The sequence below is a fragment of the Ixodes scapularis genome, unplaced genomic scaffold, assembly GCF_016920785.2.
Source record: "Ixodes scapularis isolate PalLabHiFi unplaced genomic scaffold, ASM1692078v2 PGA_scaffold3__209_contigs__length_174095766, whole genome shotgun sequence".
Taxonomy (NCBI): domain Eukaryota; kingdom Metazoa; phylum Arthropoda; class Arachnida; order Ixodida; family Ixodidae; genus Ixodes; species Ixodes scapularis.
Genome location: NW_024609868.1, coordinates 63,968,154 through 63,991,480, shown reverse-complemented (window position 1 = coordinate 63,991,480; position 23,327 = coordinate 63,968,154).

Genomic DNA, 23,327 nt, shown 5'->3' with positions numbered 1-23,327 from the left:
AGTTCACAATACAATATAAATATAGTTAATAATTGGCAAACTCTGTCGTTTTGAAAATATGAAGCAATCGGAGAAGCAACGGTCACTTTTTCAGGTAACGGCCAATTACTTTGCTTCTCAACTAGTTTTTATTATAGTTCTTTTTTTTTAAGCGAGAGTAATTGCAATTGTGATCTATTGCTTTTTTCGAGTACAGTGTGCGAGACTGTGAGCCCCATGCATTTTTATGGGATATTTATAAGTCGCGTAAGGCGCGAAAGAACGACCCGGTTCATTCCGTTTTGCTTTTTGTTTTTTTTCGGTCGAATGAAACGAAATTTGTGAACACAAGTGGGCTTATTTGAGACCCGGGCAGCCATCCGAAAACTATCGAGAAAATCACTTAGCTGATTCGCCCTCTTAAAAACACTTCTACACAACCCCGCAAAAACCAAATAATAATAATAATGCAGGTAATTATACGGCGGTTGCACAAAATCGTGAAACACTCGAACGGTCTTGCACTTCGGTGCATTCTAAGAAATATCTGAAACGTCTGCTTCCGCGCAAAGCACAATTGGGAGAGCCAATCGCTGGAACCTAAGGAGGTATACCTCGGCAAGTGATGGGGCTAGAAATACATGTTTCGGCCTAAAAATAAAAATAAAATGTTTTGCTGTGGCATTGACCATGGTGATTCGCCGATCTCCCTCCGCAGATTGCAGCGATTGCCTTTCCAAATTGCCTCGCGCGAAAAGATAGACGGCCCAGATTCCTTTTAGAGTGCAGTTCCGACGCTTTGAACAGGTATTACCATACGCGAGGACACGTATAAGCAAAGAAACAGAAGTATCCGCATAATTCGCCATACCCAACGCGTTTGATGAGTATACGATACACTTACGTTTATTCCAACATTTTTTTTTTTTTTTTTAGTTTCGGTTGACGGGACAAAAAGACGGAGCTACTCTAAAGTCAGCCGCCTGATGAAACCCCCACCGGCCCCCTCCACATTGCCCAGCAGAAACAAAGTTTCTGGACGAAGTCCATTAGTCACAATCAAGATGCCCCCGCGTTCCCCTTTCTTTAGTTTCGCGAAAAGAACATGGAAGAAACGAGCAGACGAGCAAAAGAAACAACGCGAGTCACAGGGGAAAAAAATAGAAAGAAAATATAAACATCCAACAGCGAGCATCGCAAATAGGATTTGATACCCGCGGCGGCATTCGTATTTCCCCAAGACACCGTCATCGGCCCGGAGCAGGGAGCGAGCCCTTTCTCCGACGCCCGCGACCGTATAGGGACTAACAGCTTAAGAAACAAAGGGCGTGGGTTATTATTTTTCTCATAGTTATTTCGCTTTGTGAATTGTGCTTCGGCATTGTTATCGAATAATGCGGCAATATCGATGGCTGCGGAGCCCGAAATGGGGCTATATATACGATCCTTTCCAACCGCCGGCAGCGTCAAGGCCGGGAGTGCGAACGCGCGGTTCGCTGCTCGCGATAACCACGTCTGCCTCGCGCACGAAACCCGTCGCCCCTCGACGAGCGAATGATTCGGAGAGAAAAAAAATAATAATAATAATATTTCTCTCGATTCGGAAGAAGGGGACAGCGCGCGCCGGAGGGGAAGACACGCGGAAAACGACGACGGGAGGACCAAGCGCGTTATGCCGGGACCCCCTTGGGCGACCAAATATCGACAGCACGTACGGCAGCAAAGTTGAGGACAAGAAGAATTTAAGCGGGGAAAAAAAAAAAAAAAAGAAGAAGGGGTTCCCAAAAAGACGAGACAGAAAAACGTTCGTGACGCGAATGGAAATCGAAATCGCTCCTGTAGCGTTCCCCTTTTTTTTTCCGACGACAAAGGGAATTGCTTCTATCGCGAGGGGATGAAATAAAGTATGCCGAGGTCGAAGGAATAACTCCGGTGTCTGCTCCGCCGGAAATAAGTAAATAAATAAGCGCGTAAACCGGGAGGGCGAAAGGCGAGCTGGCTGGCGCTTTGTTGTCTTGTCTGCCTTCCTGGTTTCTTTCGTCCGCATGTTGGAGTTGAGTAGATTGAAGTGGGACGACGGCGAAGCGACGCATTTTTTTGCCGTGCTGCGCTCGTGGGGACAGAAAAGCCCGCGAGTCCTGGCATTGGGACGCGACACTATACGACTGCCTTTTGGCGGCAATCGGTGTCCGAGTTTTCGGGAAGTTAGGAAAAACGGGGAGCGACTTTCACAATTTTCGTTTCCTTGGAAAGAATGTGCATCTATATCCTTCGAGCCGTTTCATTTATATTCGGAAGTATACATCGTAAACCAGACCCTTTGCCGACGTCTCGAACGAACCGATGTCGGGACCTGCTCACCTGACAACGAGAATACTTTTTTTTTTCTTTTTTTTACATACTTCGAAGCAAGAACGAACAGAATTTAATCTTCAACCCCGAAAGCACGTTTTAATTTAACAGCACGGCGACACGACGTCTCTCAAGAGCCTCACCAGAGAGAGAGAGAGAGAGAGATACGTCAAGACGGGTTTTTCGTGAACCCAAGAATCCTCCTCATCTAGCGTCGATATCTGCCTCCCACTGTCTCACGACGATCGCCCATTCTCCCGACAACATCCGACCCTCCCCATATCACCCTTCTGAAAGTCCGTTTCACCCTAGAATGGACCGCACGGGACGCTACAAGCCATCAAAGCCAATACGATGGTGCGTCAGATTCAACGCCTATCTTTTGCGCGTATTTCGTCTCTCTTCTTTTTTTTTTTTTTTTTTTTTTAAGATTCTTAGGTTGTTTGAGTGTATACGCTAATATGAGGCATAAAAGAAAACGAAGATCAACACAACGGCACGATGCCAGTGTGTTCTGACGGGCGAAGGCAAGTTCGACTGCCCCTCACTTGTAGTTCGAAGACAACTCCGCAGACGGCGATTGTTACTGGAAAAAGGGTCATTGGGTGTGAACGGCCAGCCTCTTCCCGACACGGATGCTATCGGGAAAGGCGTCGTCGGTGGCAGAGGCATCTTCACGCCGATGCGACCCTTTGATCGAGAACGAGGAGCCGCGCTGTTGCGTCGCTCGCGTCACGCCCGCGCCACACACTGCTCCTCGCGAGTGCGCGACACTAACAAGGTCGCACCCGATGGACCGCAACGGACGCTACGAGACATCCCCAACCAACGCTTAGAACGTATCACGCGTGACTACGCAACTCACGCGTCGCTGCGCCCTTCCCGAAGGTCACGTGACGCTCGCGCAAGATTTGATTGGCTGGGATATGGCTCCGCAGAGTCCTCGCGGTCCGTCGTGTAAGGTGAAACGAAGCGTAGTTGCGAGGCGTAGTTCGCTACTCGCTGCATCACCGCGCTGCGTAATAAGCCGCGCGTCCGATCCAGGGCGCCGATATTCGCGATGCGGAATGAGCATATGCATAAGTTAGTAGGCTCCGACGTAAATATCCCGAGCGGAAGATGGATGAAGTAAGGGTGGGATAACGTATGAGAGAGCCGCACGCCGCTCCCCGGCCGCGTATCCCCACACCAGTGACCCACTCACTCACTTTCAACCTCACGCACACCAAAGCACTCGCTCGTTTCTTTCTTCTTTTTTTTTTTTTTTTTTTTGTTAACAGGTGTTTTGAGCAGGTTTTCTCGTTTTCGTCAGGATGCCTGAAAACACCGCGCACTTTGTCTATAAGGAAACGTGAAATAGAAGTTAAAGTGGTGACGGGAGACTGCAGGTGATCCATCTTTCCCTAACGAGATTACGACGCTGTCGCGTTCCGGTGCTGTACCGGAACGCGACAACGTCCGCCCCATTGCGTGTCTTCTGGATAGATAATTGCCAAAATTATCTCCCCGCCATTATCTAAAAAAAGAACTAAGAAAAAATCGAGGAATACCTAGTCAATTACTTTTTTGGCAAACACAAGCGCCTGTGAGCAAAATACTTATTACGTTTGTGCCATAAGCTTAGTGCACGACAGTTGGTCGTGGCTTTAGAAAGTGAAAAGCTTTATCTCAGAGGTGGTAAACCTAAGCCAATCACGCGATCACGCACAGTCGTTTCGCGAATTGTACGAAGACGCACCCCCCTTCGCAATGCGCATCACCGTCAGCTCAACCGGTATGTTTGCTGATAAAATAGATCTTTCCGTATGGGTTTCTGTTGCTAGCTGAGTCTCGTGCCACCACTTCAAGCATGGCCCGAACACGCCGCACAACTTGCACTCCGCAGAGTAGGATCTACAAAACGTCCCTAAATTTAGCCCGCCTCGCATCGGCTCCTGAGCTCCTACGTAAGCTCTAGCCCGCTGGCAGGGTTGAGGCTTCCCTAACCGCTTTCCTACGCCACCGAACTACTCTTGCGTGAAACAAAGGGATTGACAGTGCGCTCCCCGTGTCACAGGAAAGAGTGGCTAAATCACACCACACCGAAACGTCGCCGCGTCACGCTGCGAAGACCACGACGACATTCCGTTCCGGCCCTCGTTTTACCCCCCCCCCCCCCTTTCCCGCGCACAGACACACACACAGAAAAATTGACGAGAAGCCAACGGTGATTGCATTGTTCCGGAACTCTAAGGTCCCTGCGATCCCGAGCCCATGAGGCCCGCTTCAGATGGTGAAATTTCTCACAGCAGTTTGATGTCGCAACACCAGCAACACTCGCCACCCGCGTTCACACGCAGCAACCGAATTCCTACGATTTGTCATCACCATCGTTACATTTTAATTTTTTTCGCACTATTTAGACACACAGTTACGCGCTATAAACGTGTTTTTATAATATCAAGTCGTCTATTAAAACGCCCTTTGTGGCGGCATTACCGCCACAGGGGTGTCACCTGAAAATAATGCGTCCCTGATTGGCCGATGCCGCTTCAAACGTCTCCGAGTTGCTTGTCCGAGTCGCTCGTCTGTTTCGAACCGGAGAGCAATTCGTGTCCCAGCGCCAGGATCTAGGGAAAACTAGGGAACAACTCGCCAGCAATACGGAAAATGAAGGGGAAGTTGCCCCGTCCGAAGTTGGAATGAGGTACCCTTTCTCGCAATACCAGTTTTACCCGAACCACGACGAAGAAGAAACAAAATTTGGAACAAGGCAAGTTAGTCTGGCGTGACATGGATGGAACTGCGCCACTACGTTAGACATTAAACGACAATGAGAAAAGGAAAAAATGCGCAGTTCGATCAATATCAATGAAAAAGAAACGGACCGACCAAAACCCCCATCGGTTTCCCTCTTTCTTTTTAGATTGATTGATCGCTCAGATACGCCGTCCGTATAATCCTCGATTGCAGTGTACGTGTACTCCCGCACCGCAGAAACGCGGCGGGACAAATGACTAAAACTTTTCGTGGCCGAGCGAACCGCGAATTATCGTTCGCCGCGCCGGAAAAAAGGCAAGCAGCGTCCTCGAAGTTGGGAGCGTGGGCGACGTACGAGCGGCCTCCCTTGCCCGAGGCATCACTCAGAGCGCCGCCGAAAAAGGGCCATTTATCGGCATCCCCATCCTCGCGATTGCCGCCGCTGCGGCTAAGCTGCCGCGGATTGGGAACACCGCGCGGGCACTCTTCGCTAAAAATATGTCTTCTCCGCCCCTCCGACCCGATGCCACGCTCCATCCGCGGGGGCACCGCATCAACGCACCCACGGGCACGGACTCGGGGTCGGCTGGATTGACTCGGAGGAGTCGGGATATTGCGGAACTATATTAAGGAATCGAGTGCGATCAAGTTCGACTTGTTCGAAATTCGCACGCCGAGTTCGACTGAAGTTTGATTTTTATGCGCACGCGCGAAAGCCGATAAACAAGCTGACGCCACCTGGCGGAGAAAAAGTGCGATATTCGTTGCGTGTGTTGTTTCGTCGCTCCGCATTAATAAACTAACCCAAGGGCTAAAACTACAATTGCTTGTTTGTTTTTTTATGTTGTGCGGACATTGGTAATTACTTTATAAGATATAAAATAAACAATTTCAGTAATTATTTGTTTCCCAACGGTCTAATTTGTTTTGTAGAAGTCGGGCAACACTGCCCATGGGTCGACCCAGTCGAACTTCGTCGAAGTTTGCTAAAAGTTCGAAGGGTCGCCGAGCCAGTGGAACCTTATTCCTGGCTTGATAACGAAGAAACGTAAGCACGGCTGAATGAACAGCGAGGTAAGACATAATGTAATAGAAGGCGAGAGTAGTTGTCCAAGAAGATGAAGGGTGCAGTACAAGCTCCTCCTACCATGCCCTCCACCCTTTCCACTTCAGTAGAGCGACCGCTCGAGAGGAGGCGGGTCCCTGCTCGCCTGCTCTTCAACGACAGCTCTACTAAAGTGGAAAGGGTGGAGGGCATTGTGGGAGGAGCTTGTACTGCACTCTGCGGGTGAAGTGACACGTGACAGCAATGCTGCCTGGCCGATAACCGACATACCGAACAGATGTTGAAAGAAAAAAATTATACGATGTCAGAACGCGAACTTTTGTCCGACTCACTTTCGAGAAAGGCACAATGTTCCACTGGCATCAAGAAGGCTTCAACACTCCACCTGTCAAATAATAAGACAGCGCTCCACTGTTTACAAAAAGTGGATTAATTATGCCTATGGCGGTACCAACCAAAATACTTTTTTTTATATACTTTACAAACAAGTGGGCCGAAGCGAGCCACTATTCCAATCGTCCGGCACGCCTTGCATTTCCAATGAAATACTAGTTTACTCGAGCATAAACGGAAAACGGGCGTCCTTTAAAGGGATACTAAACCGATCTTCGGAGCTCACAAAACAGGGGTGGAGCGATAGGCGAAACGCTGCAAAACCGAAAAAAATCACTCATAGTCATACTCGTACAGCGATATCTCAAACAGATGGCCGTATTTTTGGGAAAGTGCGCGACTAACACAATGTCCAATCTATAACTTCAAATATTTTCAAATCTGTCAGACTCGAAACCCACAGACGCGAAAAAGAGCACGCCCAAAACGTTCTTGAAACCGAGCCCCACAAAACTCTGACCTCAGGATGTCTTTCTCAGCAGCCTGCACTGAGAGAGCAAACTGTTCTAAGCAGCCAAGCCGAGCCTACCATTGGTCGGAATACAGATGCGCGGAGACGACAACAAATCAGAAACGCCGAGAAATACCGCGCGCGAACCAATCCTCGCACTTTGGCGCAAATACCATCTCGCATCTCTCACGCTTAGCCCTGCTGCTGATTGCCTTTCTGCGGAGCGACTCGACTAAAACATAAAAAAAAGCTGATCCAAAAAACTCGCGACACAACAAGCAAAGGAGGAGACGATAGCAGAAACAATAGACACTGCGGGGGCCTCAAGGCGGCGGCGGCGGCGGCCGAGCCCGCGTGTGATTCTCAGCACGAACTATGAGCGGCGTCGAAGTTGGCGGTTCGTAACAGCGGGCCGGCTTTCTTTGGAGAACAAACAACCCCGCCAACAATGGAGTACGGGCAAAACGTATCACAGAGTAAGCAAAAAAGAGCACAGTCGAAACAAAGGCAAACGAAGAAGAACAATGTCGACCGAGGAAGCAGACGAGCGCAAGGAGAGCACAGCACATGCAGTAACAAAGCTGTTGCGCGCGCCGCTGCGACAACAGCGCAACGGTTGTCTGCATGCCGTGCTCGCATCCTTCTGGCCGTCGATATTTCCACGCTTTTATAAAGACAGATAAGAACATATTCCCCCATATGATTTATTTAAGGAATTAGAAAGAAAAAGAAAAACGGTCGTTTTAAAAATGGGGTGCAAACATGTTCCAAAAGCTACGTAGATTAATGATTAAGAATGTTTACTCTGGCTAAACACAACACAAATGGTAGCAATACGGTTTAAACGTTTCGCCCCTACGCAGTGGTGTCCGTATGTACTGAAGATGCCCCCCGCATGGGTGGCGAAACGTCTAAGCCTTTCTCGTTACCATTTTTGTTGCGTTAAGCCATGGTGTAATCATTTTTAATTCACAATGGAAAGAGTTCCAAGTTATCGTTGACGATCACACGAATGTATACGCACGTTCGTGATATATCGAACATATTTTAGTGCATATCAACATCATCATCCCTCCAACTTAAGACCGACACGGTAGCGAAATTTAAATGGATTGACGGCAGGAAATGTAAGAAATTACCAGCGACCTTTACTTCCAAAGCGATCACTTCAATTTGTTCACTTATTATTCCGATGAGTGAAGAACGCATGTTTTACGCATTTATCCGATAAATTTGGCGGTAAAATTGACGTCACATAACGTCATGGTATCACGTGACACCGTGTCTAGACGCATCTCGTCATGTTGTGAACACGACGCGTGACGTCAGGCCACGTGGCTTGATGTCACGTGTCAAGTCGTCATGTCAATCTTCCGTTTAAATATAGCGGTGAAATTCGCGGACGGACGGCCCGACGAAGGAACTATGCTCCCTTTGACCTTATGTTGTACCGCAGCAAAGGCTAGAAGCCCGAGCTCATAGCGTTGGCAGCTGCCCTTGGTGCACGAGAGCTTGTGCCGCCGAGTTGTGCCATAGAGCAAGGAGCTCGCGCTTGTAGCCTTTCCTGCGGTACAACACAAGGTGAAACAGAGTATAGGGGTGAGCTAATACCCTCTCTTTCACCTTATGATGTACCGCAGGGAAGGCTAGAAGCGCGAGCTCATAGCGTTGGCAGCTGCCCTTAATGCACGAGAGCTTGTGCCGTCGAGATGCGCACTAGAACAATAAGGAGCTCGCGCTCGTAGCCTTCCCTGCGGTACATCATAAAGTGAAACAGAGTTTAGGGAAATTTCAACTCGAACCGAATTTGAATCGAATAGTGTCGAGTCCAATATAGCGGCCAAAAAGTCGAATATCCAATCGAATAGAAATGCAAAGTATATTATTCGCACTGCTTGCAAAACAAAACAAAAATATAGATAAAAAGTATACGTGCCTATTTTTCTAAAGAGCACGCGGAACGAGGATAGGCTAGCAGGGATAAAACAGATGTTAAAAGCCAAGTATGAGGGTTTTGCCTGCAAAACTGACAGCAGGCATCTGGCACGCCCGACAGGAGGTCATCAGATTAATTGCTATAACCTGAGGATCTTTTGACATTGAAATCTCTATCACACGGCGCCTTCTCTGCGTGCACGTTAGACAGCGGGCACCTCGGCCGGGATAACCGACGGATGTGTCCACCTATCCACGTGTGGATACGCAGCCTTCTGTATGAATGCACGAATATGGTTGAACCGGCTGTATCGGGTGATGTCTAGCATCACCGAACCCTGGGCCCTCGAACCTCGCTCGATGCAGCGGAGAGCGACCGGTTAGAGAAAGAGGGTGGGCAGTTACAGCTGTTATTTGTATTTTGACAATAATTTGTCACGTTAACGACGTAACAACTGAAAATTGGTTTATAGTGCACAGAGCTGGCTGCAGGTGACGTAAAATACTAGAATTAAAAAAATGACGACATGCCTGATTAACGGGTTTTCGTCGAGCACATCCAAGACGCTGTAAACAGCGTCTTGGATGCGTTCAAGGAACAAGAAAACAAACCGTCTGTTTTTTAAAATTATTTGCTATCCTAGGCTTTTGAATGCAGGCTTAGTTCAGATCCAGCAAAGGCCTGTGAGGAGTATTTCGCCACGTGAACGGCGTTCCTGGGTAAACCAGAATTTTTGCCGCAGTACCGCTACCCGATCTGTCGAATTATTTCAAAACTCGAATACTAGGAAATCGAAAGTAGGATCAAATTATTTTAGGCAATCATTATTCGATTCAAATGTGAAACTAGAATATTCACACATCCGTGTGAATATTCTAGTTGCGACTAATGCGATCAAAAAAAAAAAAAAAGTTGTATAAATGTTGTTCAAGTTGAGGCTTGGGCTAGTTGGTTTGACAGCGCGATGTCCGTGTATTTCATCTGGTCCATCGTCCTTTGCGCTGTTTTCATCGTCAAAGTTATATGAATGGTTACGGCGACCGGAAATCACCTTGGGATTAAACTGTCGTGGCATTTGGCGAAGACCAACATTTGCCCATAGCAGTGTACGACTCTCAACTAAGTATACCGCCCGCTTGCAACACGCACAAGCAGCAAGTACACGAGTAGGAGTCGGCAACAAAGCTGCTCCATAATGGAACAGGTATACGCCAAACACGGAAGAGCAGGTGAACAACAACGCGCACTCAGAGGTCGCACTCATTAGGGAGTTTTCGTAGACCGTTTTCCCTGCTCGGCTATCGCTCTCTACAACGATGACGCCACTAGAGCGCATGCGCACCGCTGGCCTTCACTGCAGAGTTCAGCATCCCCTGCAACGGGTTGCGGAGAGCGCTGCGGGACGAAAGAAACGATTTTAGAAAAACGCCCTACTATTCCCCAGCCTGGTGGCACACCGACAGGGAGCTAGTGCCCTGGATTGTCACACGCGGACACATGCGAGACTTTGCAGTCCAAACAGCCACTTCCGCCAGGAACCCCGGGCTCGACGGGGAACTCACTCCCAGGTTCCCGACGACTAGAGCAACCAAAGACGCTGCGCTTAGAGATAGCGGTAATCCGTTCCCCACTCGCCTCCAGTGATGGAAGTGCCATTTGACCTTTTGGAGCAGGCCTTGTAGCAGGCAAAATGTTGTTTTGGAGCAGGTAGTGGCCCTCTTGGAGCAGGGTTCGGCATATGTTGGCATATTACTTGAAAATGAAATAATGCTGCATGGCTGCAAAGCCCATCTCCATTATTGGAACACAGCGCCTGTCGCCCTTTTAAGACCGGATATATAGAATTCAACAAAGTAAACACAAAAAAAAACATTTTTTAAAAATAAAGTTTATCTGCTAATCAGATAAAAAAATTCAATTAAATATGTCACACTGAGTTCTGATGGTACAGGATATTTAGTTTAATCAGCGTGCACTTCTTTTAAGGTATTTGCAGCAACATCCAACGACCCTCACTGTTGTGGAATGTTTTAGTTCAGATTAGAGTTGTCTTTCGGGCAGCAGTTTCAAATATTGCGGTATCTGATATTCGCTTCAAAAATTCCGATTCATTTTCGATGTGCTGGCGAAGTCACGATCGGATCACGGCGAGTTAACCCGTTGAGTGCGCTCCTTGGCATGCACCGACGCGCTGCAGAGAAGCGACACCCGCGGAGCATACACCGCAGTCGCGCAGAGCTTTGTGCTCCGAAAAGGACGGTGAGGCTTTACGAGCACTACACCCAGAGTTTGGTGCAACCCAACTATACTCCGTTTCAGCTTCGGCGCCAGCGCAGCCGAAGCTACAAGCGCGCGCATGGAGCCCGTAACGGTGCCCACACTGCACGAGCCCACGCGCGAGTCAGGAATGCACAGAGCATTGGGCTCGCGCTAGCTTTGACTTCGCTGGTAGCTAGCGCACAGGAACAGGGCGGGCCAACATTGAAAACGTCCACAAGCTCGGACTTTTTTTTTTTTTTTTTTTTAATAGGCTGTTTAGTGGGATGGCTCTTTGCTTGGCCTCTGCGGCTTTGGTCTCAGATGTTGGTAACGTTGTTCCTTTCAATGATGACGATGATAATGCGCCCTCGCAGTTTCAGTTTGCGTAACAGTTGCGGCGCGGAAAATACCGCGGTACCGCCACGCGCTCTCATAAGACTTCAATTTTTATTTTTTTATTGCTACATCTCATCTGGGCGCAGGCATGGCGCAATTCTTCGGTAAAATGACAATTTGGCGCTACATGTAGCAGGATTGCGCCCTTGGCGCAATTTGGCGGAATCGGCGCAGCACTTCCATCACTGCGCCTCGCGCCGCCATTGACTCCGTAAGTGTGACGTCATGGGTCCAAACAAACCGTTGCTAGGCTCGTTGTTATGGACAAATACATGTGGCTAGGTTTCGCTACGAAAACCCGACCGTTCAAAAATCGGGAGTAGGATTTAAACTTCTAAAAATTACAGATATAGAAAGCTTGAATGTCATATATGTTGCGTCAGAAGTGCGCCGGTAATCGCTTGTTTCTGAAATATTTGCGACTGCAACTTCCGGTCCCCAAGATGCCTGCAGCAGACGGCGAATGCAAAAATAATGCCGTCTGCCAAACGCCCGCCGGCCAAGCCGGCGCCGGCGTCTGAATCGGGTGAATAAAGACGATATTCTGATATTGCATTTGTTTGAAATATAATGAGTTTCAGACACTTATAAGAATTCATAGTGGGGTGCGATGCAAAATATGGTTTATCGAAAGTCCGGGCGTCGATCGAGATGATCGGCTGCTAAAAGATCGCAATGCACCCGTGAGAAAAACACTTCAGGCGATCGGTAGAGATCCCAAGTTTGGTTTGCGGACTCGCGCTATGGGAGGGTGCTTCGTATCTGATTCTAACCATCGCGTGGAGAAAGATTCTTGCAGTTTCTTCAGATTTCCGCAAAACCCCAAAACGCGAAAGAACTGGATAAAAAACATAAGGTGTGTTTATTGCAGATTGTACTCTTATCGCGGGTTCAATGGAGATCTTCACCGAAAGAGCACATCCACTAAATTTAATGTATACAAAAAAAAAAGAAATTGCAAAATTGCGATAAACATGCAATATCTCAATAACCTGACAACCTCAATAATAATAATAACAAACGACTTATCTCGATGGCGCACGATTTGTTTCTTATGCTGGCCTGCACTACGCCGGTAATGCACTTTAGGTCGTCGTCGTAACTGATCTGCATGACGTGGTTTGATTTTACGGAATTTTCACCCCTCTGAACTAAGCTGGGTTCTTCACAGAAAAAAAAAAAAAAAAAAAAAAAACGCACATTGCGGAGGCCTCTCGGTCAGGGCGATGCACTTGCTTGTGTTGCTCGTTTACCGACGCAATTCAATGAAGACGCCCGCTGCAACAGAGGCCAGCAAATCTATCGTGTCGTCTGCTACCGAAGCAAAGTGGAGTGGAACACTTCAGAAATGGCTTTCATCGTTGCAATACGACGCTGAGATGACAAGAACATCTTCATAATTAGATATCAAGAAGTTAGGTTGCTTACAAAAAATTATTTACTTACCTATAAGCGAAAATCTAGCCTCGTGTAGAGTCTCCATGCATTACTCCATAGCAACGTCCTTAGCAACGGTTTGTGTGGACCCAAACGCCAAGTTGTGACGTCATCACTTTCGGGGTCAATTTTCGTGCTGAGTGCAGAAAGTGCGCATGAATATATTGCTAAGTTACACCAGCATCATGGAGAATGTAAAGAATGTATAGGTCCAGGCGCCACGGGTGCGGGCGGCTTCTGCAACAGTAACTGTTCTAAAGCAAAAGTCGAAAACATATGGCATGCATCTTTCGAAAACGCCTTGATTTTGGGTATTTACTTTGTATCTTTTACAGGAGGAAAGCGAACGAATACGGCAAGTACACCTATATATTTCCAGGGTTCATGATGATGCCTGGGTAATTGAGAATATGTCTATTGCGATCCCAACCATTCGAAAATGCGTCTTCCTGAATTGTAAATATGCCGGGTGTCTCAACGCAGGTCTTAAAAAAAAAAAAAACTAAAAATGAAATAGTAAAAAAAAGAAAGAAAAGAACACTTTCCGAAACTAATTGCCAGCCACGGGGGTCGTCAAGGATCGCCAAGTAACGTACTAATTAGCGAAATACTTAACTAAAGACAGAGAAAAATCGGAACCAAGTAGACAAACCGCGCCGGGGCGAGTCCTGTGTCTCTAAAATTGATAGCGCGACCCTAATCGCTTAATTACTAGGGATGCCGCCAGCTTTGTCGAACTTAAAGATTGAACCTTCGGCGTCTGGCAAAATTCGACGAAGCTCGGCTCCTCGAACAGTGTTGCCGAACATTTATACAAAAATCTTTTAATATTTTTGGGGGTCAAATATTTAATGCATGGGGTTTTCTTCAAATTTTAGTGTTTCCGCACTTTTACGCGAGCGAAACACTTTCAAAATTGTGTGTGTGCGTGTGCGTGGAGAGGGGGGGGGGGGGGGTTGCTTAAAATTTTGTAGATTAATTACCAATGCTTACACTATGTAATAAATGCGAAAATTACTTTTATCAAATTAGAAAGCTTGTTCATACATAAAAAACGATTTTTCTTTATATGTTAACCTGCAGCCTAGTTTATGTTTTAATGTAGGCTATTCAGACGTTCTAGCCCACTCCACTCTGCGATGCCTACGGGCCCTGAGGGAGTAAACAGGTAAATATTATAACTCAACACGACAAATGTGCCCCACACTTCCGCCAGGTGGGTTCGCGACATATCCCACCAATTACCGCTTTGAACAGACGCACTGACACGATGGCGAGACGCGCAATATCGCCGACGAGAAGGAGAGGGGCGGGAAGATTAATCCTGCTCTCGAAGGGGGCGTGGGGCTCTCCGTTGGGCGCGAAGCACCGCCCGGGCACAGCGGTCTTGCTCCCGAGCCTCCCCCGCGCAGACACGATTCATCGATTCGTCTGCTCGGAAGATACGACTCCCCGGGTGACGTCATCGACAAAAGCTGCTGACGTCACGGCCCACACCGGCCGGTTGCGCATGCGGCGTTGGGGAGGAAAGCCATCGCACGATTCAAGATCACGCGGTGTCGAGCACGACGCAAGGTCGTAGAGCGTCTAGCATTGACCACGGACGGCGCCGCCAGTCTGCAGTCTGCGTGGCAGCACCTTCTACCGCCATGTTATTGTCTGTTTGTTTTTTTTCCCCCGAAGAAAGGACAACGGAGCAAAAATCGTGAACATAATCCACGCGCCAGGCTAAACTCATTTCAGAAATGGAGAGGCGCAGCGGGATACCCAAAGCGAAGTAGTGGAGGCACATATCCCAGTGGCCGTGCTGTGGGGATAAGTACAATGAATCGTCTACGTTGAAGTAGGCTCATCAATGCTCTTAGCAACAAACATAAAAACAAAAACAAAACAAAACATACACACGGTGATCTGGAATGTACTCAATCTCGGTATGTATAGGGTGACCATATTACTCAGGTAGAAAACGGGACATCCCAGAGGGGAGGGGAGGGGAGGGCGTACTGAAGATTGAGGTTGGACCTGGTCTCCTCCACGTTCTTGTGCTTCTGAGTTCTGATGTGCTGGCTGATGTCGCTACGGCCACCGTGCGAAAGTGGATAACACGTTCCACAGATTTCACAAAGAACTCTGCTGTTACACTCTGTTGAACTTCGAAACGTATACTGATTGCGAAGATCTTCGTTGAACACACGCGTGCGTTTCTTCCGCCATTTTCGAAAAATAGTGTACTAGTGCTGCCAACCGAGATTCTACATGCGTGCTATGTCCAATAAATAATTTAAAAAAAATCTATACACGCGTTTTCGCGAAAGAAAAGGTGTTTGTGGGCAAGAACAGTTCTAAATTTTACTCTCTGGGTAAATATATTAAAGTACCTACGGTTATTTTCGTGAAATGTTCTTGTAACGAGCATACCTAGTTTCGGTTTGCTTCAACTCGCTTGGTGCGAATTTCGAAACTATGCACTCCTGCGAAAACGGGACATGATTCTTTATTGAGAAGCGGACCTCAAAAACAGGACTGTCCCGGCCAAAACGGGACGTCTGGTGTCACTCTAGGTATGAACGATTCGAACCTTGGAATACCAAAACTGAGTAGCGCCCAGCCACGCGATACACACCGGAGCAAATAAGTCTTGTAAAATAAACACAAACACACACACACACACACACACACACACACACACACACACACACACACACACACACACACACACACAACACACACACACACACACACAAAGCCATGTGCATACAAAGGCAGTAAACATAGAGACTTCATTAACATACTTTTTTAGGTCTTTATTTGTATTTTTCGTTTTCGTTGTTATCTTCTCTTCCTGATCTGGACAAGAAATGCCTCCGCCAACAAGAAACGCTTTTTTTCTGCGCTTACGTACACAAAAAATATGACACAGTATAGAAACTAATACTACACGAGTCCTGCCGAGAGAAATATTACGATATCATTCATTCGGTACATCGGGCATGTATATTGTGGGCTAATTAGGACCCTGTAAATATGAAAACACGCACACACATGTCGAAGAAAGGGGAGGGCACAACAACGAGTATGATCCATAAAGCCGGGGAACACCGCTCATACCATAATGGACGCTAGAGGATCAACTGGCGCTAGTGTGCTGTGGCAAATTGAAGCAGACAGCAACCAGTCGGAAATTGACATTCGGTAATAAATTTCTACTGGAAAAAGCAAGTGCATTTTCTCCCCGCGCTTGCCTATAAGAGAAAATATCAAGAATAATTCTTACGTAGTAGGTAGATTGAAACATTTATCAGCCACGCAGACGAAATAATGGGTCAGTTAAGGCGTTTTTCTTTCAAATTGCTAAAACGGCTTCGTACAGTATTTATGTGCACTGTCGGACACTGCTAGCGCGAACACGGCGTCGGCGCTTTCCAGCATGGGGGATATACGCGCTAAACGAACGAAGGACATCTGAAAAACCAAGAGAGACGGCGAGAACTGCGTAGTAAGACTGAATCAGTAACTCCCTGTGCATGTATATGATCAAAATAAATTGGAAGTCACGTAATCGACTCCGATTTTCAATAAATATTGCTTTAATTTTTCTACTCTGAATATATGTGTGAAGACGCTCAAAATCTTTGAAAATAGGGAGGAGCCAGGGAGCAGGTGCCCGATAAAAGCTAGCTGCGAGACATAGCAAATAATAGAAAGACACACCTTTCATAGCCCGCATACTTTATCTTTTACATTTCGAATGTTTTTTAGCCGCCCGTAAAGAGGCACTACGAGTTCATCTTCATATAGTGACAAGACGGGCATATTAGCAACATATAAGCACCACCGGAATGCTGGAGAACCTTGGACACACTCTACATTCCTTTCGATTGCTATTCTGCTTAGAATCGTCGCTCGTTTTTACATACACAGAGATTCGGGCCTGAAATATAGCGAAGTTTAACATTGTTCACTGCAGGTAGAGAAAAATGTACGAACTAAAGCAATTACACTTTTACAATGTTAATAAAAGTGAATACTACTGGGTACGACCGAAAATAATAAGTTATCTATGTTATTTTACGTCGAAGAGACAAAATGTACACGCGTTTCCCCATAGGAATGCGCAGGAGCACCGCAAAAGTAGACTGGATGCTGCCTGCTTCAATTTGCTACCTGGAAGTCGCATAGACACTAGCGTTAGTTGAACCTTTAGAGTACATTATAATAACTCTACGGCTCATACATCATACAAAAAAAAAAAAAAAAAACTGTTGGCAGACACGAGACACCGCAATATCCGTGGTTCGAATGCCGCGTGCCCAAATTTATCCTTGAACACTTTGCCATATGCCGCACTAGTTCAAAACACGGACCTCGTGGGGACTCACGTTCGAATCTGTTTGCAGACTACCTTTTGTATGACGTATAAGCAGTGTGATCCCAACTCAAAAAAAAAAAAAGAGGTAGACTATTTAGTGGTTAAAAAGAAGAAAGCGTTTACCGACAAGCTCATGTAAACGGCAAGTGTAAAAAAGAAAAAAAAAAAAAAAAAAAAACAACGAGACTAGAGCATTAGGGCCACTCCCACACGCCGGCGCGAGGGCCCGACACTTCCGCACTCGTGCGTAGGCACGCATAAAGAGCAAACGGCGCCGATAATTACAGCGAGACGCCTTCCTGCAGGTCTTGCTCCTGCAACACGCCCTGCCTCCATTGTTCCTAATGCGGGACTCGTAACAATGCCTATACTCATGTAAATAGTCGAGCAATTGCCACGTACGCACAACACCCACCGTGTGGGCGACAATATACAATTTCCCTTAATCGCCGATGCGCTTCGTTGTCATATTTCCCAAATACTAGAAATCCGAGCGCTCCCAAGAGACAGAGTCGTGTCAGCGTGAAGTTCTGCGAACCGCGCGGCCCCGAGCTGTATCACAACACACGCTGTTAATATCGAGGCATTAATTAAACGCCTCGACGTTTCGTTAGCGCCACTCCTTTAATCAATTCGGTCGAATGCGCCGGCGATAAAGCGGGCTTTCGTTAGAATGACCTCTATTCAACAAGGAACGAAGCCTTCGACCAAGCTCGGCACAAGCGCTCATTAGCATCGCCACCCAAGATAACTAACGGTCTAACAAAAAAAAAAAAACTTTTTGCGAACGTTTATTATTAGATAAACTTGGAGCGAGTCAAAATACAATCACGGAAGTAAACAAGGAGAAATCCGACAAGCATGCGCGAGAATCGCATGCGTGTCATCGCCCCAGCAAGCGTGATCAAAAAAGCAACGCGTGTAGCCTTCGCCAACCACAAAGCGCACTTGGGGAGTGTAGCCTTCCCGAGTCGGCCACGGCCGAAGTGATGATCATCCAGCGGCGGAGACTCGACGGGCATGCCGACATTCTCGCGTTAACTCAGATGCAGGATGTGAGAGAATCGGTCAACCGTTAAAACTTTCTTTTTAAAAAGACCCCCGGACGTCTGGTTGACTTCTGGGACAAAGACAATGGCGGCTCGCGGACCAGGAAAGTCGGGTGAAATCGACCTATTGTATACGCCGCAAGCTTGGTATGTGCCAGGAAGCATTTCTGAACAAGTGCGGTCACTGGAAAGGAACCATCCGCCACCGTTCGGATAGCCCCGAGCAAATTCACGGATGGTCTAAATTTATTTCACGCCGTGATTTAATTAATCACGATTTCATCTGGGACAATTATATAACTATTCGCAGCTCCGATACAGTATTGCTTTGTCTTTGGAGATTGTATTTTGCCTATTATTGAAATTAGAAAAAAAAAAGAACTTCAGTTGCTGCGAGGGACCTTCAAAACTCATGTGAGTTAAGATATCCAATTCGTACGATGGTGCATTATACAGCAGGCACGTAGCCAGGGGGGGGGGGGGGGGGGGGGGACTGGGGCTGGCCGCCCCCCCCCCCCCCCCCCCCCTGGAAATCTTCAATTTTGCTGGGGCCTCCCCTCCTGGCTACGTGCCTGTTATACAGAATGATAAAATACGAGACTGTGATGCACCAATTAGACACGACATCATCTCGGCATGTAGAGGGCCACTAATCACGAACGATCGATCAACGCAAACGCTCAGCGATACAAATCCTTCATAAACAACATCCTACAAGGGTCAACCGACAGAAGGACACACCTGTCACGTCCGTCAAGTCATAAAATATTTACGCTACAAACACTAGTAAAAAACGTTTAAAAAATATATATATATCGAGTAGTGGGTAGTCATTCGCAATTTAGAAAACATATTTTTTCCACCAGGAACAGGACATCATTCGAGCATTGCTCACGATCCCTCCAAAAAATCTCCTGGTCGATAATTGGATCGCGCAAGAAAAAAAAAAACAAAAAAAAACTATACGTGGTTACCCCATTGCGTCCCGATCAATCACGACGTCTGGGCCGCTTGAGCAGCGCGTTCATTCATTCCCAAACATAGCCGCTCCCGGATTTTATTTGATATCCGTCCGGGCCAAACCTCTTTCTCGCTGTTTATTTTATCTCCTCGCTGCGCGTGTGTACGCGTAAACGGGCGCGTGAAATGAGTCGCTTTCATCTTCGATAGCTGCCTTCCCTTTCCTCTATCGCGATCAGAGAGAGAGAACAGGACGGGGCAACGGCGGTGGATCTTCCACCATGCCTCTTCCACTCAATAACTGCACGTTTGGATCGCAACGCCTCTACTGCTCGCCACTCTTGCCGTGCAAGATAAAGAGTGCGCCGGATATGGCCTGGCCGGCCTTCGCCTGCCGCTTTGCTTCTTACTTTACGTGGAACAGTGCGTCGGAAAGAACTTCCTTTTATTTTTATTCTTTTTCATCCCGACGTTAGAGCGGCAGTGCGCCACTCTTGCAAGGCGTCAAACAACATGACCAGCAAAAACAAAAAAACTGCGCGTTGACGTCGTCCAATGTTACCATAACGTCGCGTTCCGCGGTGTTTGTATTTATATTTTCTTTTCTTTTTTACGTCTACTTTTTTATCGTTCTTTTTCTGCGTGTGCTACATGAATATAAACGCGTGCGAGCTTACGCACGCGAGCGAATCAAAGCATGCAACGACGTCGTTTGCATACTTCTCGTCCCTCTTACGCTCTCCTTTCCTCGCACACTGTTTTTCACCGAAAAGGAAAAGACGAGAAAGCCAGCGAAACAACATTAACAAAACACGGTCCTTTTTTTTCTTTTTTTTTTTTAGCAAAACGGCGCAATAGTGGAGCTCAAATTGATCGAAAGATGTCCAGTAAATTTCGTGTCGAGAAGAGGCCAGATTTAGAATGACGCGAAGTACGACACTTAAGCGACACGACACATCATGAAAGATTGTGTTAAGAAGTACATGCACTTTACTTTGAAAGTAAGTTGTGTTTATAGAACTTTACCTCAAGTGCACTGAGCCCGGCTTAATTACTACTTAAGTCCGGACCTCTCGCTTACTATGCACATTACTTCAAGTACTTTTTAGATGTATAACACTGCTCGTTACGACAACTTGACCACGGATTTTTTCTTACATTTTAGTGAATCCGATAAATGTAGCAACTTAAATTAATGCGGATTAAAAGAGTCACCTGCGTGTAGAATCGGACTTGCGACTAATACAGTGACACACATTGAGAGTTACTGTACACTCTAATTAAATATGCGTATATTGCTTCTTACTTCAATTATGTTGAAGTAAATGCAACCGGCATTTAACGAAGTTGATAGTTCGCGCCTATGAATATCTAGCGACGCGATGACTTTTCGGCGAAATCTAGAATTTTACAGGCGGCCATTTGCCGAATTTGCGCTAACAGCTGTGAGTTCGATTTTTTCCCCTTCCCGCATAATTATAACATCTGCTCCTATCCGCGTTCGTTTTATTGTGTATCGTTCCATTTTGCTCGCTGGATCTTGCTGTGAAACACGTCTTTGGGTGGCCGGTGCTGTTTGTGGACACAGGAAGTATATCATTAAGCTATCTTTATTACGTGACGGTTTCTAATTATTATTAATGTCATTACTATTAATAAACAATTGCGGGAATTATGTTTGGGAACTAGAAAACCCTTTAGACATCTATGACATGATCTAACAATGAACGAAATTGTGAACTATGCCTTGAATGTCGATTCGGGGTTTATCCCCGAATCGACATTCGGAGTTTATTTTTCGCTGAAAATTCGGGGTTTATCCGAGTTCGTTTTTGTTAAAGCCTCAATTTCCTTTTTTTTTTTTTTTTTTTTGTCATTTGGATAATTTTTTTGTGTGTATTTTATTTAAAAAAAAAATCAAAAACAAAATAAATAAAGTCCGTGTACCATGACCTGTTGTCCTGAAGGACGTGCTAAAAGGCAAACTCCTTTTCTTGATCTAGACTTCAGAGGAAACTGAAGTGGTACCTCCTCAGGACCACTGACCCTGTGCTCTTGTGAAGTTTATTTGTAAAACAGCGTCCTTTTTGCTATTTGTTTAGCCGTTGTGGCCTCATAATTCTGTGTTTTCCGGATAATCCGGATTGACTAAAAAATTATCGGCGAGTGGAACCCTACGGGCTGCCTGGCATGCTTCTGAATGTTGTTATGTCAGGTATTTTAGCTCGTGCCGCATCGCATCGAGTATTACGCTTATATGCAACCACCTCTAAAAAAAAAAAAGAAAGAAAAAGAAAACAGGAATAACACGATTTTGTTCGTGGTCACGACGACTGGGCGAGGTAAATTATGCATCATTGCACGCACACACACACACACACACACACACACACACACACACACACACACACACACACACACACACACACACTGCGGTTTTAGAAATTTAGACGGCCATACAAATTTGTCACGGGATGAGAAAGTTCACTGACCAAGCCTGCACACACTGATATCGCTTTTGTTTTTCTCCATTAGTTTCGAGAGTCCGCTTGCAACACCAAAGTATACAAACAAGGCGATGGGCTTCTTTCTACGGTATCTAGAGGTGCTCTCTCACCGGAAGCCGAAAACTATACAACGTTGATACGCAGCAAACGCACAAAACCCCGGTAAAAGATAAGATGATTCCTTAATTATCTGAAGGGCCCGTTGCGTCGCCCCTATCTCCGAAAACAATGATCCGCAACGTGAGAAACTTTTTCGCGGCGTTGGGGAAACTCGTGAGTCACACGCGCCCCGCATTCCAGTGCAAGAGCGTACCATGCAATGCGTGCGCACAATGCCGGTAAAACTGGCGGACAGATTTGCGCATAGATAAAGATGCGGGCGCCTGAATTACAACGCGTATCGTCCCGCAGTCGGTGGAAAAGGACGTTCATTTAGGTCTGGCGTCAAGAGTTACTCACAGATAACGAAGATATTTCACTCGGCCGCCGCACAGAATCGCGTAGCACGATCGCGCGGCTTCTCCAGTTGCAAAGGAGCGATCCGCGCAAACAGCGTGAAGAAAAACGGTTACCAGTGACCGGAAACAGCATTCCGGGATAACCTTAGCGGGTATTTGTGATGAAACCGACACACAGCTGCGACTAACGCAATTAGAGGATCCGTGTCGTTCACCGTAGGTTTATTAGGGCAAGGGCCTCGGGCGCTTCGGCAATGCTAGCGCTATCGAAGCGTGCTGGCGGTTCAATCACCCACATCTGGTGCACACAACGAGCCGGGGGTCTTCCGTCCGCCAAATGTCATCGCACTACCGCCCACTCTAGCCGGCATCAACAACGCCCAACTGCTACCTTCGGCGGCGCACGGCAAAACGACTCTCCATCGCGGCACCTCGCACAGACCGCCGCTTCGCTCGTCTGGCTCGGACGACACCATTTTAAGAAAAGGCACGGCCGGTGAGAGTTAACCGAATTTCGCGATCACCGCCCGCAACTTTGCCCGCAATTAAAAGATCGACTCCAGCGAGCGTCGCACATCGAGAAAGAAACCAAAACTGTGGTTTGATCGGAAGGGGGTGGGGAGGGGAGCCTCGGTTGTCGAACGACGAGTCCGCTTACCTGGCCGCTGGACGCCGCCGGTGAGTTGTCGGCCACATCGTAGATGACCGGTGGAAGTCCGAGGCCCGAACCGCCGAAGACGGAGATTCCAAATCCAAAGGATTCACTTCTTTTCAGCTGGACACTCCGCAACTCTCGGTCCTCCATTATCCAAAGCCATGTGCATATGCTGCCCCCGTTAGGCAGACGTCTGAATCTGCCAGTCGACGAGGAGGACTCGCGAACAACGCTCGCGAAGTTTCACCTTCGTTTGTGTAATTTTAGAACGATACAGTCATAATAATCATCGAAAACTCGTTACTTTCCCGGCATATTTAA